This window comes from Dasypus novemcinctus, chromosome 30 (genome assembly GCF_030445035.2).
Source record: "Dasypus novemcinctus isolate mDasNov1 chromosome 30, mDasNov1.1.hap2, whole genome shotgun sequence".
Lineage (NCBI taxonomy): Eukaryota > Metazoa > Chordata > Mammalia > Cingulata > Dasypodidae > Dasypus > Dasypus novemcinctus.
Genome location: NC_080702.1, coordinates 34,898,646 through 34,909,139, shown reverse-complemented (window position 1 = coordinate 34,909,139; position 10,494 = coordinate 34,898,646).

The following is a 10,494-nucleotide window of genomic DNA, read 5'->3' as shown; positions in this document are numbered from 1 at the left end:
ATTTCTCCGCCCACGCCTGGCTGTTGCTGCTGTCGGGGGAGGGGAAAAGGGCAGACTGGAATTTTCTGCCCTGCGCCTGCGCAGGGAGAAGGAAGAAGAAGGGTGCCGCCCCACAAGGCATCGGGTGGCGCCATCCGGGAGGAGGGGCGGCCGCGGAAGCATGGCTGCCGAGAAGGGAAGACCCGAGGGCACTCTGCGCCCATGCCGAGCTTCCTTCAGGGGTGGCGGTGGGCCCGACCAACCACCCTATTATGGGGGCAGCGGAATTAGGCCTACCGCGGCCGCTCCCCCACCAGGCCAGCAAACCACACTTCAGCCCGAGGGGTGACCGCACCTCTCCATGTGAGTTATTGGCTAGGCTGCTCACTGACCACTCAATTAGAAATATTTGCTATATCAGCCTCTGGTTCTGCTCCCAAAGTCGATTGAAACTACATTGGAGTTTCAAGTTCCTGCAACAGCCAATGATGACTTGGTATAGCAGAGTGTACAGTGGATATCGCCTCCAGACTGACACTGTTCCATAGTGCCAGAGAGCACTATGCACCAGGCTGCTAGAATACTGAAAACTCTCTCTAGGATCAACAAAGCTGCGACTTGCTCACTGTGTGAAGAGCATGCTAAGTGGAGTCATGATACCAGGTACTGTAAGAAAAACTTAAATGCAATTGGCCTTATGGTCTGCTCCCATGGAGAGATAACATGAAAAGTATTACAACCTGAAACTTTAAACTATTAATTGCAACTCAGAATCCTAATACATTCATTAATATTAAAGTGCTGTACTTTTATCCTGTACTAAATATATGCCTTATAATTATAATGTTATCTTTTCTATTCTGGATCAGGTATAAAGATATATTAGACATGTTAAATTCCTGGTAACTTTATTTACTAAATAATTAATAAACGTGTCTGTAAAATAAGGCCATGGTCTTAGCCATGCTCAGCCAACTTACTATTCTAGTGTCCTCTACTGTGTAGCAAAAATGAGACTTGCTTGTTAATAATGGGTCACCTATTAAACAGTCAAAATTACCAGAAATTGTACAATTAAAACTGAAATGTAAAAAATAATTTTTATTCTGTAGTTCTGATCCACTCCCACAGCTAAAAACTAAGAAAATTTCCATCTTAGTGCACTAGTTCTGAATGAAACCAAAAGTCCAAAAGGTGCCAGTTCACCAGGAGCATCTATAGAACACGAGTGCCAATTATTAAACAGCCAGAAATGCATCTTCAAAACGAAGCTAAATATATATTGCAATTTCTCTCTAAAAATACCTTAGAGAAATATATATATATATAAATAAATATATATATATATATATAACAGTATATATATATACTGTTCCCACCAGCTTTTAAAAGAGGTGCCATCTTTATAAGCAAGTAACCTTTTCTACCTCTGTAATCCAATGTCCTCTTTTAAAAACAGGTATCCCAAATTTTTAATTAAGTTTGTTTCTTTCAGGGTGAACATCTTATTAACCCTATGAAAACTTCATCCAACTTCAAACAAAATGCAGATCCATCTTCCAGTTAAAATAAAATAAAGAGCTTTACACCTTGTTAGGCAATGACGACAAGCCATGGCCAGCAGGAAGCAGTTACAGAAAAGAGATCATCTCCCTTCAGCACCCCTTTAAGATTAAAAGTGGAAATTCCTTAAGGGTAAAACAAAATTAATAGATAGATCTGGAGCCTAACTGGAAATACATGTGAGATGGTGGCCCCAGGATGACTGCAGGGGGGCCCCCCACCCCAGGATTATCCTGTCCGAATGAAAACTTCTAAACTTCTAAAAATAAAGTCCTGGATGCTACACTAAAAATTGATAAGTAAAGTAATCAATCAAAACAACAAATAGCCATCCACCTCATAGCTCCAACAATAATTATGCCAAAGCTTAGCAAGTTAAGCTGCAGCATAAGGGGGGGAAATGATGTGGGCTATGGGTGGGAGGCTCTTTGTCTATTTGGAAATAACCTTAAATTAAGCTGTCTGTCCTGACTTGTGAGTGTGGGATGGTGAGAAGCTGCAGTCCTGCCCTGGTGACCATGGCAACGACTCCAGTCCCAGAAAACAGTTTAACAATGCAAACTCTATAAACTTTAAATATGAAGGTTAATGCAAACGAAATGTGCTAAAAGCTTATCTAGAATGTATGAAGTCCATGCTAAAAGCCTACCTAGGATGTGGAAGATATATGCTAATTCAAGCCTATTGAGAACCGAAACAAAAAGACCATTTGGCCTTTCCTCTCTGTATAAAAAGAACTCAAAAATCTTGTTCAGGGCACGGGTTTGAAACAGAAAGCTCCCAATTCTGACCAATCAATAAACCATTTATCCTTTTCAAAACATTCCTGAGTCCTGGCCTTTCTATACACAAATAATTGAACCTCTCTCAAATTCTACAACAATAGATAACCTAAGCTCTCTGTGTCCTGACTTGTGGGTGTGGGACAGTAAGAGCCTGCAGTCCTGCCCTTGGTGACCATGGCAACGACGCCAGGCCAGGGAAACAGTTTGGCAATGAAAACCCTATAAACTTTAAATATTCAAGGAAAACACAAACCAAATGTGCTTAAAGCTTATCTAGAATGTATAAAGTCCATGCTAAAAGCTTATCTAGGATGTGGAAGATATATGCTAATTCAAGTCTATTGAGCACTATAAAAAACAACCATTTGTTCTTTCCTCTCTGTATAAAAGGAACTCAAAGATCTTGTTTGGGGCTCAGATTTTGGAATGAAAAGCTCCAAGCCCAGCTGGTCATAAATAAATCATTTTTCCTTCCCAAAAATTATCCCCAAGCCCTGGCCTTTCTATATGCAAATAATTGAACCTTTCTTGACTTCTACAACAGTAACAGGGCATTGCATACCTCCTGTCTACATATGAATCCAAGGATTGGAAGAAACTTGGAGTTGACTTTGAGAAACATGATGCTAAAACCCCTGAATATTTACTCACAATTTTGTGCAAAGAGCTTCACATGCACCATTTCTATTCACACTCAAAATAACCCTAAGAGGAAGGTACTATTTTTAATATTGTACCCATTTTTTAGAGGCATTTAGCATATGTTGTTTTTCTATGGGATTTTTTACCACACTGGTGATGCCATATGTATTTTTCAGATATCCAAAAAATCCCGTGTGTATATGGGGTGGAATGTGGAAATAGAAGGGGGCAGGTGGAGGGAAGGAAGTGTTACTCATCAACAACCTGACAATTTATTATAAAACTATGAAGTAGATATAATTATCCTATATTACAAATGGGAGTAACAGAGAGTTCAGGGTGACACTTATAAGTAAATGATGATTTCTTCCATATGTAAGAATTTTTCCATTTACCTTGGATTTCTTTATTTCAGGTGTGAGCAAATTACAACACATATACCAAATCTGTACCTCAATTTTTATACAGCCCATGAGCTAAGACTTTTCCTATAATTTTAAATGATTGTGAAAAATTCAAAACAAAATATTTAACAACATGCAAGTATTTTGCAAATCTCAAATTTCAGTGTCCCTAAATAAAGTGTTACTGCCTTTTACTTTCACTTAGATATCATTTGTGAGAAGTTTTCCACTACATAGATCAAGTGGAGTAGTTGTGACAGAGACCACGAGGGTTTACAAAGCTAAACATTTACTATCTGGCTCTTGACAGGAAAATTGTTAACACAGCCTTAAATATTTACAAGGGACAACTTATCAAGCCAATTTATATATAGGTTTACAAACAAACACATAAACAGTAATTTGAAGAGAGTTGATTAATGTGTTAGAATCACTTCAAAAGAGGATTAATTTTAAAAGTGTATGAATTTTAAAGCTTAAAAGTAATGATAAAATATTATCTTATTGGCAAAAATTCATATTAGAGAAACTCATCTGACAAAATATGCATTTATGTATTATTGGAGGTTTTTGGTCTTTTTTGTTTTAATGTTACATTCCAATAATATGAGGTCCCCATATAGCCCACACCCCCCTCACCCCACTCTTCCCCCATCAAACACCTCCTCCATCATCAGGAGACATTCATTGCATTTGGTGAATACATCTCTGAGCACCGCTGCACCTCATGGTCAATGGTCTACACCATAGCCCACACTCTCCCACAGTCCACACAGTGGGCCATGGGAGGACATACAATATCTGGTAACTGTCCCTGCAACACCACCCAGGACAAATCCAACCCTTGAAAATGCCTCCACATCACATCTCTTCCTCCCACTCCCTAATCCCAGCAGCCACCATGGCCACTTTCTCCACACCAATGCCACATTTTCTTTAATTACTACTAATGACAATAGTTCACGAATAGAATATCAGTTAATTCCCTCTAATCCATACTCTATTTCTCCATCCTGTGGACCTTACAATGTTTGTGTCCACTCCACATCTATATCAAGAGGGGGCTTAGATTCCACATGGATGCTAGATGCAATTCTCCTTTCAGTTGGAGGCACTCTTGGCTCCCTACTGGAGTTTTTGCAGTTAAATTATAGCCTTGTTTTCTTACATCAAATACTAATTCATTATTATTTCTTTTATTATCTTTTTTTAAAAATTAGATTACATCCAAGTTACATGAAAAAATACAGGAGAGGATTGTGGGAACAGGGCCGATGGGGCAGACAGATAAAGCTTAGCTCTTACTAAAACACCTGAGAGGGAGTCCAGGGCTGCTTTGGTAACCTGCTTTGGGGCACAGCAGACCAGGACACTGTTTTGTAATAAAATGAGAGTCGGAGACAGAGAGGATGAAGCTGAAACTGCAAATGGTGAGTTATTGAACCTCCCAGGCACAGGAAATTCTCCCATCTCCCATCACTGAGATATCAGGCAAGGGTAAAACACCTGGCAAAAGATGTCCATGTAAGAGGAGAACAGCCTTCTTCCTCCTTGCCAGCACCTCAATATATATAGGGAGTGTATTAGGGGTGTGTGTGTCCTGGGTCATCCAGAAGGGTGAAAGGAAAGAAAGACTGTTTATAGTAAACTGGATATTTATCAATTGGTTCAACAGTAAGGGGAACTGAATAGAAAAAAACATTCTTAGAAAAAGAAGTACAACGTTGGAAGACTCACATTTCTGGAATTTAAAGCATATTATTTAGCCACAGTTTTTAAAACAACATAGTACTAGCATAAAGACAGATACATTGACCATCGGAACCTATTTAAGAACTCAGACATACAACCTCACATCTACACTCAAGTGACTTTTAGAAGGTGGACAAGCCCCAGTAGCTGAGCCAGAACAGTCTTTTCAACTAATGGTGGGAGAACTGGATATCTTTATCAAAAGAAAGAAAGAAGATCCCTATTTCATACTTTATTTAAAAATTAACTGAAAATGGATCAAGGTCCCATGTATAAAAGTTACAATCAGAAGACTCCTAGAAGAAAATTTAAGAAAATATCTTCAAGATCTTTGATAGGCAGTAGTTTCTCATAACTTACATCCAAAGCATGAGCAACGAAAGAGGAAATAGGGGAAGCAGACTTGGCCCAGTGTATAGGGCATCTGTCTACCACATGTGAGGTCTGAAGCTCAAACCCTCGGCCTCCTTGACCCATGTAAAGCTGGTGCATGTGCAGTGCTGATGTGTAGCAAGGAGTGCTCTGCCACGCAGGCATATCCCCCATGTAGGGGAGCCCCACGCACAAGGAGTGCACCCCGTAAGGAGAGCCGCCCAGCATGAAAGAAAATGCACCCGGCCAGGAATTGTGCCACACACATGGAGAGTTGATGCAGCAAGATGAAGCAACAACAACAACAAAAAGAAACACAGATTCCCATGCCGCTGACAACAACAGAAGCGACCAAAAGAAAAACACGCAGCAAATGGACACAGAGAACAGACAACTGGGGTGGGGGGGGGTAAGGGGAGAGAAATAAAAAAACATAGGCAAATGAGGACTTTCTCAAAAATATATACATGCAAATTTAAGACTTGCTTAAGGGTGTAAAGGCAGCCACCTCAAAAGGATATTTGGTCATAAAATATCTGATAAGGACTTTAATACCCATGATATAAAAAGAGACCATACAACTCCATTATAGACAAAATATTCAATTTAAAAAATAGATCAAAGACGTGAAAAGACACTTATTGGAAGAAAAAATACAAATGGTGAAGAAGCACATGCAAAAATGTTCAACATCACTAGAAATTAGGGAAATGCAAATCAAACAGACAATGGGACATAATTTTATACTTACTAGACTGGTCACTATTAAAATATCAGAAAAGTATTAAAAGGATGTGCTTTGTTAGGCACATTTATTTATTGTTTGGAGTATAGAAAGTTAAAATCATTCTGGAGAACTGTTTATCAGTTCCTAAGGACATTGACCATTGACTTGTCATGTTACCTGGCAATACCATTACTAGGAATATATCTAGAAGAGCTGAGAGCAGAGATATGAATAGACATCTGAACATCAATATTCACAGCAACATTATTCACGATTGCCAGAAGTTGGGAACAACACAGGTGTCCATCAACTTATGAATGGCTAAATTAATTGTTGCGTATACACAGGATGAATATTTCTTTTAATTTTTAAAAGATTTATTTATTCATTCATTTATCTCTCCCTTCCCCTGACCCTGGTTGTCTCTTCTGTGTCTATTTGCTGTGTCTTCTTTGTCAGCTTCTGTTTTTGTCAGCAGCACGGGAATCTGTGTTTCTTTTTGCTGCATCATCTTGTGTCAGCCCTCCATGTGTGATACACCATTCCTGGGCAGGCTGCACTTTCTTTTGCACTGGGCGGCTCTCCTTATGGGGCACTCCTTTAGTGTGAGGCTCCCCTATGTGAGGGACACCCCTGCATGGCAGGGCACTCCTTGTGTGTGACAGCACTGCGCATGGGAAAGCTCCACATGGGTCAAATAGTCCCGGGGTTTGTACCGCAGACCTCCCTTGTGGTAGACCGACATCCTAACCACTGGGCCAAGTCCACCGCCATGATAAAATATTATGTAGCAGTAAGAAGAAACGAAATCATGAATCCTATGAGAACATGGAAGAAGCTGGAGGACATTTTGTTGAGATAAGCAAGCCAGACACAAAAGGACAAATCCTGTATTATTGGGCTATAATGAACTAAGTGTATTGTACAACTCATGGAGTTAATAATTAGAATATAAGACACCAAAAATAGGAGGAGGATATAAAATAAAAACCTGATGATTAAGCAGCAAAATTGGCTAAAAAAGCAGACTGTTTCTAAATCTTTGGAAATAAATAAAAATGGTTAAAGCACATCATGGATCTTTGTGTTTGTAACTAGCGGAGCTATTATATGACAGTGTTAGTATGACAGTGACTGAAATGGAAAGTCTAAAGTCATGTATATTGCTACAAGGTAAGCTAAAAACTACAATATGGGACTCTATAAGATAGTAAAACCTCATGTAAAATACAAGTATGTGTGATATTGCATATGTAAGACACTTTCTACAAACTATAAATAATGATATACTACAGAGAAGTAAAAAGAATAGCAGCTATCTATGGCTGGAGAAGCATAGAGAAGAAGAGATGATGAGTTTTGTTTGTGTGTGTATCTGTTTTTGTTAATATTTATTATTATTATTGGGGTAATGTAAGTGCCCTAGGAATGAAAACAGTGTTGAATGCACAAACGTCTGATTAGACTGAATATCACTGATTTTACACTATCGATGGATTTATGCTTTAATAATATTTATCAATAAAATTGATTTGTTAAAAAACAGTATAAGCAGAAGTTGGGGGTATGCAGAACAATCATGCAGAAAATACAGGATTCCCATATACCACCATACCACCAATACCTTCCATTGGTGTGGAATAATTGTTAAATTTGATGATAGATTTTTAAAAATAAGTGAGCTCTATTTTTTACCGTAATACCCAGTATTTAATGAAAGATTCTATATTCTAGGCAGTGTGTGAAGCAATTTACATGGATTACAATATAAAAACACCCATTACGAAGGCACAAGAAATATTTCCTATTATCATTATTATGTATGCTTAATTAAAGAAGTCATTGATTTGCAGAAAAATCATGTAAAAATTAAAGTGTTCCCATATATCTCTTATTCTTTTGCACTTTGCATAAGTATTTTTAGCAGCAATGGATGAAGGATTATTAAAATCATGCTATTAACAATCATTAATAGCTTACATTAGGTGCATTCTCCACTTTATCACATTCTTACTAATATTTGCTATTAAAATGTTCTTCATTTGTGATAACATATGAAAGAACATTCTTATAAATGCACTATTAAGCAAAGTTCATCATCTACAATAATGTTCCCTTGAAAGAACATTCTTATAAATGCACTATTAAACAAAGTTCATCATCTACAATAATGTTCCCTGTGTTATATAGTCCTATGTGTTATTTTTATTATTTCTCCCAATAATATATAAGACCTAAAGTTTCCACTTTTAACAACACTCACCTGTATAATTCAGAAGTGTTCATTAAACTCACAAGAATGTGCTACCAAAATGAGATCATTTTTATGAACATCTTCCACGTCCTTAGTTGGCAATCTTTCAATGAATTCCCATTCTTACAATAAAGTTCAAACTCTTAAAATGAACTACAAAACCTGTACAGTCTGACCCATGCCTGTCTATTCTCATTTCTTTTCCCTTCACCTTGGTTTCCAGTTCCTCTGTCTTCTTTAGAGCACCTGTCAAACTCAGGGTCTAAGCTCAGTTTGTCCCCATGCTTATAAAATCATTTTTTCTACAACTCTGTCCCCTTTCCCTGCCTATTCCTAAATCCTTCCCATCTTCCAAGTATTTTGTCTAATTTCCTCATCATACAAGGCTTTTAACTTAGCTACGATATCTGTATTAGGGCATTCACTCCTTTACTCTCATTGCATCCTGAATTTCGCTTCAAAGGCCAATGCGATCAAATCAAACTTTTCAACTAGATTAATGAAGACATTTTCTGGTTCTATGATGTTCTTTTTTGTATCTTTATAGAATAAATACTTTAAATGTATTAATGCATACATGTTGAATGACTGAACAAATGCACACAAAATGAAATGCACACATAGCATCACAAATAAATGAGCTCACAAATTTATTCAACTAACATAGTGAAGTCTAGTGTGCACAAGACCTTTTGCATAGAAAACATTTCCTCTGAGGATTTAAAAAGTTAAATCCATAATGATATTTCACAGAGGGGTAAATTCAAGGTCAGTAATTCAGTGTTAGGAACTATAAACTGAAGCAGGTAAAATGGGACTTAGAAGGAGAGTGAGTAAAAATCTGATCTCATGTTCCATTTTAGTACTTCTAGTTAGCAAGTATATTCATTTTAAATATTTTTGTGTGACAGTGGAGTACAAAAAATGCATTAACGTGAAAACCAAAATGACTGGATGAGAGCTATACCATGGTCTGCTCCACCACTCTCACACCATGGGGTTTTCTCACCCAGTCCATGCTATTTCCTATATGAGCTATTGTTTCTGCCTGCACTTTTTCCTGCTGCCTGTAGTAATGGGAAAATGCTGTGGTTCTTTGTACAGAAATCTGTTAAAGTTTATATATCACCTTCGTCTCCAAGCCTTTGACAGTGAGCACCTCTAAACCTAGGGGTAGTAGGGTACTTATTCATACAATATTTGCACTGCAAATGATACTGATGTTGGGGGAGAATTGGTTTCTGAGTCCAAATCCTGGATCTTAGAAGCAAGTGTTGGAGACTCAATGTCCTACTGATATGGCCCAATCAAAGCTGTATAATTCAAACTGCTACAGAGTGAGTCTAGAAGCAGAAACTTTATATTTAGGTATTTATTATCCTTAAAATATAATAATTCAAATATGTGGGAAAGAAAGCAATATTCACTAAAGATTATTGGAAGATCACCATAGGCAGGGAAAGACAAATGAGTTTATATGACTAAGAGGCTTCAAAATTAGTTGGGAGGTCCTCAGAGGGGTGGTGCTAATGCACATCTCAGAAGGATCTCAGAGACAGGCAAAGGAGATACAACCCCAGCTACTGGTAGTACTGAAGGTATAGACAGACCCAGGTCTTACAGTCATGGCAGATGGATCTGGAATTTGGTGTCTTGCCAGTGGGCCCTACTTTGGAATTTGTGCTCCTGAGTTAGGTGGAGTTCAAATCAGAAGTGACTTCTCCACACATGCCTTTTCTGATCTTTTTAATGAACCTGTGGTTGGTGCTGGGGCTGGTGGATGCCAAGGAGACTAGAATCTCTGGACTGTTCATGAGCCAGCTGGGCCTGAGACTCATCAGACTTGCAACTCCTACTCTCTGGTTCATTGGACTTTCTCAGGTCAGCTGATAGGGAGGTGAGGATGAACCACCACCACACCAAGGAACTGAGAGAGTAAACCTGAGGGCATGAGATTCCCATCCACAATCCATGCATGATCAAAGGCCTCTCTCAACTGAGAGGTGGAGAGGGCAT